We start from the raw sequence: 8,326 nt of genomic DNA, 5'->3' as shown, positions 1-8,326 counted from the left end.
AGAGAGAGAGACAAATTGATTGAAATCTCTGTGCAGAATGGCTTCTATTCAAAATGAAGCGAGAAACATTGAATACTTTCCCAGGCATTAACATCCATACCATTCCTTTGTTTTAAAAAACGAAAGCATTAATATTTTAGTCAGATCTTTCTCTTTTCATCACTACTCTGAACATCAAGCATCTGCTTGCACTGACATTCATATTCTCAGTACACAATGTTTTGAATTGAGTAGAGGGCATTCAGTACTTCTAGAAATGTACTGAAATACTACCACTATCAGAGCCCCTCCCCATATTAGGTGTCTCTTTCATAATAACAGTTGACATTTCTAAGGGCACACATCAAGTTGTATTGTAACATAGACCATACCTATGGTTTCTGTAAGACTGTGAACTTCTTAAGGGCAGAAAAATACCTTTATCTTTAGTATTATCTAACACAGTGCCTTGAACATAGCCATAATGGTAAAGATAATAATAAGAATAACCCTTATTGAACACTTATTATGTACTAGGCCCTATATTCTGGGCACATTACATGACTTTTTTTTTTTTATTTAAGACTGAGTCTCACTCTGTTAGCCTGGAAGAGTGCCGTGGCATCATCATAGCTCACAGCAACCTCAAACTCTTGGGCTCAAGAGATCTTCTTGCCTCAGCTGCCTAACTAGCTGGGACTACAGAGGCCCACCACAGTGCCCAGCTAGTTTTTCTATGTTCAGTAGAGATGAGGTCTTGCTCTTGGTCAGGCTGGTCTTGAACTCCTGAGCTCAAGCAATCAACCCACCTTGGCCTCCCAGTGTGCTAGGATTGTAAGCGTGAGCCCAGCTTACACGATTAACGGATTAACTCAATCTTCACAATTGACTCTATGAGAGAGGTCCTATTTATCTCCCTTTTACAAATGAGGAAATGAAGGTACCCACAGGTTGAATAACTTATCCAAGGCTATGCAATGATATACGTGGCAGAGCCAGGATTTGAACCCAAGCAATTAAGCTACAGAACGATGCTCTTAACCTCTAAATGACATGCTCTGCTGCCCTAGAGTATGTGTTCAGTAATTTTTGAGGCAAATATTTGTTTATTTATTTGACTTTTCTCTAAGTACAATTTGGGCCTTAAACACGTAAATGTAGTCTTTCAAAGATGTTGCCCCAGGAAGCTGCTATTGCTCAAAACCTTTCATAATTCCTACTTTGGAGTTGTTTTCAGAGCCAGTTTATGAATCACAGAAGAAAACTCGTCAATATATTATGATCATAGCTCATTTGAAAATAACAGCAGTTTTATTCTATTTGCTCAACTTGTTTGTGAATAACATTTGCTTTCTGAAAATCATTCTCCATTAAAATAAGTTTGCTTCTGTTAAAGGTGGTCCAAAAATGTGTATAGAGATAGTTTTCAATAAACTAACATTTATTTAGCAATTAGTCTTGTATGTTCATGGGCCCAGGGCTACAACAATAAAAGAAGATATCTTCCCTACCTTCAGAGAGCACTCAGCCAGGTAAGGGAGAGAGATAATGCAGGGTAACAAGTGCTTTGACATATGCAAGCACAAGATGCCCTGGGAGCCTAAAAGGGCCAAGAAATCCAGATTTGGGGGTGAGGGCCAGCTCCCTGAAAGAAGGAGATGATGTCTAATTGTAGTTCCAAAAGAGAACTTGTTGCCTACCAATAAAACAAAGGCATGGACTCTTAAGGTGGCTACATCAAAGGGGAGATTGTATCTTTAGATGGGTATACTCTATCGTGTTTATTTTTAAAATATAATAATCACATTATTTTAAAGACACACTGGGTACTCAAGTTGTTTTTGCCTTTAAATAAAAGCTGGTAGTTTAAAAGCTGCCTGAGTTTTAATTATATTTGACTACTGTTTGCTTGTGTTATCGAATCATTTGTAATAGTTTCCATAAAGAATTTAGCTTATGGAGTAAACAGAAAACAAACTGTTATGCGAAGGAGTTAATTGTATCAGAATCTATGATGGTGACTTTACCTTGTGTATAGTAGGCCCATGATGACCATTTGTCTGCAAGAGCAAATGAGGAAGGGAGTAAATCCTTAATATTGGTTCTAAATGATTCAAGCATAGTAACTTGTTTCCTTCCCTTCCTGTGAGCCAAGGTAGGAGAAAATAACTCTGCACAGAGAGAAAAGACTGCTCTGGCATAAGCTTATGCTTTTCTCAGTGCATCAATTTTGTGGATAGTAACTTTGAACCACCAAGGGTAGGAGCTCAGAGACCCAAGAAAGGTTTGTCCTATGTTTTTGTGGCTTACCTGCTTTTAAAAACCAAAAACTTTTTTGGAAGGAAGTATGGATAATCCTCAAAGAACTCAAATTAGACCTCCTGTTTGATCCTGTAATCCCATTACTGGGCATCTACCCAGAAGGAAAAAAAAATCATTTTATCCTAAGGAAATCATTTTATCCTAAGGATGATACCAGTGTTTCAGGTTCTTGGTCTTGGCGATTCGAAGAATGAATCAAAGAACCACAGATCAGTGGTAAGACAGGATTTATTCACAAAAACAAATACAAAAACCAAAAGTCCTGGCAGAGAGAACCCAAGAGGGGAATAAGCTCTCCTGCTCCCTCCTCGAGATCTGTCCTGGGCTCTCTGATCAGGAGTTTATTACAGTCACAGGGGTTGTTTTGCTAGAACTCAATGTTGACTTTTAGGGCTGGGTTTTTGTACATTATAGCCAGCTGTCCAATGAACTCTCTCCCCTTGGAAACTTACATGAAATTGACCAGCCAGAAGTGCAGGGGAGGAGACTGCAAGGCCCCAGTATCCATGTCCCCCAACCCCTTCAAGTGTCTGGCCCTTCCAGCAAGCTGGTTCCTCCTGCTGCCCCAACATCAACACCATTAGGGCTAAGGCGGCAGGTTGTGGCCCCACCTTGTCCTGCATCAATTCTCCCTCTCTGAGTGGAAACTCTAACTGCTGTTACAAAAAGGGCGAAGACTCAATCTAACTGCTTCTTGCTGACTTCGGCAATGATAGGCAATGATAGACGGGGCAGTTAGGGTTTTTCCAGAAGGAGAGCGATATGGGGTCCATGACAGAATTCGGTCTTGGACTGGAACCATTTTTATTGTGTATGACTCGATGACATTTCTGGAAAATATAAATCTGATTAGTATAAGCAGTAAAAGGCAAAGGTAGGACGGTGTCAGGTTAGAAGCACTAATTCAATGATGCTAAAAGAAAAATATATTAACATTTTCCTTGCTGTTTTCTAAATAATAACTTCAAACTTTCTGTAGGCTCACAAGTATAAGTAGACTGTGGTTGGCTGTCTTCCTATTCTGCTTCCATAGAAAGTGGAGGGTTCCAGGATTTTACTCATGAATGATGTATCCAGAAATCCATTCCCATAACTTTAATAGTTGTAGAAGAAGATAATATAACAGAAAAGGGAATTTCGGGAAGAGTTTTTGATCATGACTATATTTCCAGGAGAAAAAAGTTGTTTAGTGTCAAATGTGAAAATGCAGTGGGGTACTAATGGATACAAATGGTTGTTCCTGTTTTAGTTAGTATGTTCCTCCCCAAAAGGTGAGCAAGACCTGCAGACATGATTAGGAAGGTATGAGGAAACAGTCAGTTATCCCAATTGCAGCTTAAAAGCTGAGTGTAAATTTGGTAACTGGTATAGTTACAGATTTGGGGGATAAAAGATTAAGGTTAGAGAGGAGTACAGAAAAGGTTGCCCTAGTGTCCAGAAGACATTCTGTTACCTGGTCTTCCACTGCGAGGCAAACTCAGGGCTTTTGAGGGGTGATGATACAAGCTAGAGCCATGAGAATTTGCCTCAGGCACTCTGAGTCCAGTTCGGGTAGTGATGGGATCACTGTTCCCAGGCAGTCCTTCCTAACGTGGCCAGTTTGATCACATTGGAAGCACTTGTTCCTAGCTTCTCTGGCTTCCCTCTGCCCCGAAAGGTGCTTGTTTGTAGAAGTGCCATTACTACAGCTGTCATTCTTTTTTGATCCCTTCTCTCTCTCTTTCTCCTGATCTCGGTTATAAAAGACCATAATGGCCATTTTAATAAGATTTTCCAGGTTATGATCTGGGCCTAGAGCCAATTTCTGGAGTTTTCTTTATATGTCTGGGGTTGCTTGAGATATCTTTTAAAATAATTTGACCCTCTATGGAATTGGTATCAGTTGGGTGTGTTTTTTCATTACCTCCCTAAGCCTCTCAAGAAAGGCTGAGGGACTCTTGTTTTGCTCCTGGCAAATAGTAGACAACTTGGAATAATTCACAGGCTTTTTCTTGGACCAACGTAAACTTTCCTGGATACATGTTAGAAAATGTCTATGCTACTACTCACTTTCTTTCTCAGGGTCCCAGTTGGGATCCTCAAAGGGAACTGCCTGTTTTCCCGTGGGGTATCTGTCCCTTTACCCAGGAGATATACTGCCATCGGTATTGGACATGAACCATAAATCACCCCACTTCCTAGCTTCATTCAGGACTTCATTTTTTTCATTAAATGTTAAAGTTTGATCTAGTAGTACCATAGGTCTCCAAGAGAGGTCAAAACTTTGTCCTAACCCTTGGAGAACATCTATGTACTTATTAGGGTCATCAGAAAATTTTCCTAAATCAACTTTAATTTGCTTTAAATCTGCTAGAGAAAATGGAAGGTATACTCGCGCACTTCCCCTTTCACCACTCGCAGTCTCAACCAAGGGACACAAAGAAGGATATGGTTGCCTTCTGGTGGTCACAGTAGGACCAGAAAAAACTCTTGGGACAGCCTCCTTCCTGATGTTTTCTGATCACATGGAGGAAGGTGTGGGAGAAGTAGATGGAGGGTTTGAACTAGGTGGTGACGGTGTCTCCCTCGAGAATCCCTGACCATTTGGGGAATTTACTACAGCTAAGAGAGCAGAATCTGACAGGTCTTACACCACTGGGGGTTGTCCCTGAGGGAAAAGAAAGCTCACACATAGGGCACCTCACAGACCATTTTTCTTCCTGCTTACAAAAAGTATCTAACTGAAAAATGGTGTTATAATTAAGAATACCCTCTGGGGGCCATTGTTCACAAGTGGAGAGTTGATACTGAGGCCAGGCCTGGGTACAGAAGTAAACCATGTACTCTTTTTTCAGCGTCTGGGGATCAAACTTGTCCCAGAGCTCCAGAATACAGCCCAGTGGGGTGTTCTCTTGGCGAGAGACTATGTTACCCATCTGTGAGAAAGAACAAATGTCTCACATCTTAATCAATCCCACCCAGTATTCCTGAGTCATCAGAGCATCCTCTGACCAACCCAAGAAGCCTTCCAACCAAACAAAAGGAAGCATCCCTCCAATGCTTGAGGAAGAGTACCTGAGGAGAGTGGCCTCCTCAGCCCCTGCGCTTGTCTGGAATTAGCCACTCTTACCAGTGTAGCGCTTAGTATGTGCTGGCAGCACAGCTCTCACAAATCAGGTATCAGGGAGCCTGGTCCCACCTGATGCATATATTCTGCCTCTTTCTACCCCTTCCCCCCACCAGCCTCAGAGTATCAATCAAAGTGGGGATCAGCCCCCTCCTGGAGAAAATGGCTGTGTGATGTTTGCACATTTAACTCTATAGAATCTGTACAAGCTTTTTCTAAATTCCCTGTAACAAACAGGAAAGTAGGCTTTCTGGCATGAGCGGGTTTTGGTGTTAAATTCTATGTTTTCTAACTTCCCTTTCTTTCCCAAGGTTAGCAAGGCAAAAATAACTAAATTTAATTACAAATCAGGGTTGAGTTGAGAGACATTTGAAACTTTTTTATCACAATTAGTTGCACTTAGCGGAAGTCCTAGAGAAACCTAGAATTATCTTAAACTTCCCCACACCAGAAGAAATCAAATACCCAGGGTCATTCTCATTGGTCTTCTTTATTTTCAAAAGACTGAGCAGTAGCCAAGGTTCAGGGCTAGTCCCACCTCGGGGAGTCATCCTGGGCTTCCCTTCATAGGCCTCTGGTTGCCCAGACACACTGTGGAAGGGAGCCATTTTGCTCTTTGTTTGGGGCTGACCTCTACTTAGCATGGTTAGTCTTTTTTTTTGCGGGGGGACATAATAACACCAATGAAAATAATAACTCTCAACCCATCTACAACATTCGAAGCCCCCTTAAAACATCTAATACACACTTCTAAAAAAATACCAGAATACCCTTAAAAAATTAACTAAATATATAAACAATTCTTTCTTACCCACATTCAAAGAAAGCATATATACTTATCAAGGAGAGGGAGAGAACCAGAAGAGGTCTACAGAGATAAATAAAAAAAAATTGAGGACCATGGAAGAGATAAGAAGATAGTAAAAGCTGGGAGAGCACGAGTTTTCGAAGGCCCTCCTAAGTCCTAGGGTCAGAACCACTGCTGGGGACCCCAGGGCCTCTGGGTGCTACTTCCTTACTCGGTTCTCAACCAGGGAAAAGGAATAAACAGAGAATAGGTTCAAAATTCTTCCAATAGTACCTTCACCTCATTTATGAAGCCAAAGGGAATTAGAAAGTTTGCTCCCCAACAGCCTCTTGCCTGTGCCCTGGAGGTCAGTGTCTACACTATGCACATTTACAGAATGGTGGGTGTTTAATTTATTAATCTCCAGTAGGATAGCTACAGAGCAAAACAGGATAGAGGTAAGTGGTCCCCTTACTTACCACAGATGTTTCCTTTCCTCTGCTGTCCCAGGAAGGGCCACCCAATATGATATCGGAACTTTGTCTTCTCTTCTGGCTGGCTTGCCAATTCTGATACCAGTGTCTCAGGTTCTCGGTCTCCCTGATTCTTTGAATGGTAAGACATCAGTGGTAAGAGAGGATTTAGTGGCAGAAACAAATACAGAAACTTACAAAAACCAAAAGTCCTGGCAGAGAGAACCCAGGAGGGGAATAAGCTTTCCTGCTCCCTCTTCCAGGTCTGTCCTCCGGCTCTCTGCTCTTGGGTTTATATAGTTGCAGGGGGTTGTTTTGCCAGAACTCAATGTTGATTTTTAGGGTTGGGTCTCTGTGAGTTACAGCCAGCTGTCCAAAGAATACTCAGTCCTTGGAAACTTACATGAAATTGACCAGCCAGAAGTGTGGGGGCAGGGGGATGAGACAGCAAGGCGCCAGTGTTTCCCCTGTAGGTGTCCCATCCTTCCAGCAAGCTGGTTCCTCCTGCTGCGGCAGCATCAACACCGTTAGGTTGTGGCACCACCTTGTCCTGCATCAAGGACATTTGCACTAGACTATTTATTGCAGCTCAATTTACAATTGCCAAATTGTGGAAACAACCTAAATGCCCACCAATCCAGGAATGGATTAACAAACTGTGGTATATGTATAACATAGAATATTATTCAGCCACTAAAAAAGATAGTGACTTTACATCTTTTGTATTAACCTGGATGGAGTTAAAACACATTCTTCTTAGTAAAGCATCACAAGAATGGAGAAGCAAGAATCCAAAGTAATATTAGAGCATAAATGTCTAAACACAACAATTAAATGAGATAAATCTATGTTAGCCAGTTTGATGTAAACATTTGAAATGGTATATAAAATCAGCACATTGTACCCTATAAATGCAGTAATGTACACAGTTATGATCTAATAAAAAAATCCATGAGATGTATAAAAAATAAGAGAAAAAAGGAATGAATTGGATTAAAAAAAAGAATCCAATGTACTCAATTCTGATATGAGGACAATTGATGCTAGTACATGGTGGGGGGTGGAGGAATAGGGGAGCAGAGAAAGGGAAGGAGGGTGGGGGGTAGAGATCATGGTGTGTGACACATCTCTTGGGGGTGGGACACAATTATAAGAGGGACTTTACCTAACAAATGTAAGCAGTGTAACCTGGTTCTTTGTACTCTCAATGAATAAAATAGTTAAATAATAATATAATTATTATTTTTATTACTTATTTTATTATTATTTTATTTATTATTATATTACTTATTTTATTTATTATTTATAAATAATAATAAAATTATTATTACTCAACAATAAAAAAGTTAAAAAAAAAAAAGTCTAGGATCACACAAAACTGTCCTTCAAGGGGAAAAGTTATTGAGAGGTGGAAAAGTGTTGTCCAACAAGGGTGGGATTATGTGCTTAGATATATGAACTTATGGTGGGAAGTGCTCTACCCCAGTTGCATGCAGAGGCAAGAGTTGGAAGGCTCTCTTCTCTGTAATCCTCATCCCCCAGCTGGCTCGACTCTAACTTTGTAGAACTGTTATAGAGAGTGAGAAGCAGGACACATAACATGTAATTTTAGTTGAGGATTAACAGAGATCTCAGTTCCTACCTGGGAAGAACAGGGCT

This window comes from Nycticebus coucang, chromosome X (assembly GCF_027406575.1).
Source record: "Nycticebus coucang isolate mNycCou1 chromosome X, mNycCou1.pri, whole genome shotgun sequence".
NCBI lineage: Eukaryota > Metazoa > Chordata > Mammalia > Primates > Lorisidae > Nycticebus > Nycticebus coucang.
This window is presented reverse-complemented; position numbering follows the sequence as displayed.